We start from the raw sequence: 931 nt of genomic DNA, 5'->3' as shown, positions 1-931 counted from the left end.
ACCAAAAAAAAAAAAAAAAAAAAAAGAAATAGCTCAAAAACTTAGTCCAAGTGTCACAAGGTTTATGACCAAGTCATACAAGTATTACTGAACGTATAACAACTTACGTTTGTCTAAAATAATTATTTTGCAAATGAAAATTTCCTGAAGTATGAAAGGTCCATAATGAAACTAGATCCTATTGTTTACTGAGTTAAACACAAAGATCTTCATGCCTAAATACACCTGTGGACTAATCCATCATTAAAGATATCTCATCAATGATTCTTGGCCAGAGAACAGTCCAATCTGGAACCATTAGTGGTCCACATAGACTACACTGGAAACCTGTCTTCCACATAGCACCTGCTTTGCACTATGCCTTCTTATATACCCCAGCAGCTTTGTAAGCTGATCTTCAAAAAAGTTTTATAAGAGTATCAGAGTTCAAGAGCACATTACCAATTATTATGTTAGGAAGTGACCTTATTATTACCCTGTCAAACAGTGACTTGAATTAACTGTTTAATCTTAAGATTACCAGCATTTGTTCATTACTGTATCCATCCATCCTTCCTTCAGCAATCAAACTTTCATAGAGTGCCTACTACATGTACTGGTGCTACAGAATTTAACATTTGACTTTTGCCCTCTAGAAGCTTGCAGTTTAACTGGGAAGACAGATATGTAGAAATGATATAATGTGATGCTAAAATAGAAGAATATACAAAGGGTTATGGGAAGAGAAAAGGGAACAATTTTGTTTGGTGGTAGATGGAACCAATATGCAGGGATGCATAGAGGGCTTCCAATTTCTGGCTCTGTAACAAGTCAAGGGTCTAATTTTATGAAAATCTAATGTCGGTCTTACATATAGTAAGTTTAAAAATGTGTTAAACAAAAATAAAAAGAGCACAGATAAAATGAAAAGAAAAACAAATACATTTAAATA

This window comes from Lipotes vexillifer, unplaced genomic scaffold (genome assembly GCF_000442215.2).
Source record: "Lipotes vexillifer unplaced genomic scaffold, Lipotes_vexillifer_v1.1 scaffold1312, whole genome shotgun sequence".
In the NCBI taxonomy this organism is placed as follows: domain Eukaryota; kingdom Metazoa; phylum Chordata; class Mammalia; order Artiodactyla; family Lipotidae; genus Lipotes; species Lipotes vexillifer.
This window is presented reverse-complemented; position numbering follows the sequence as displayed.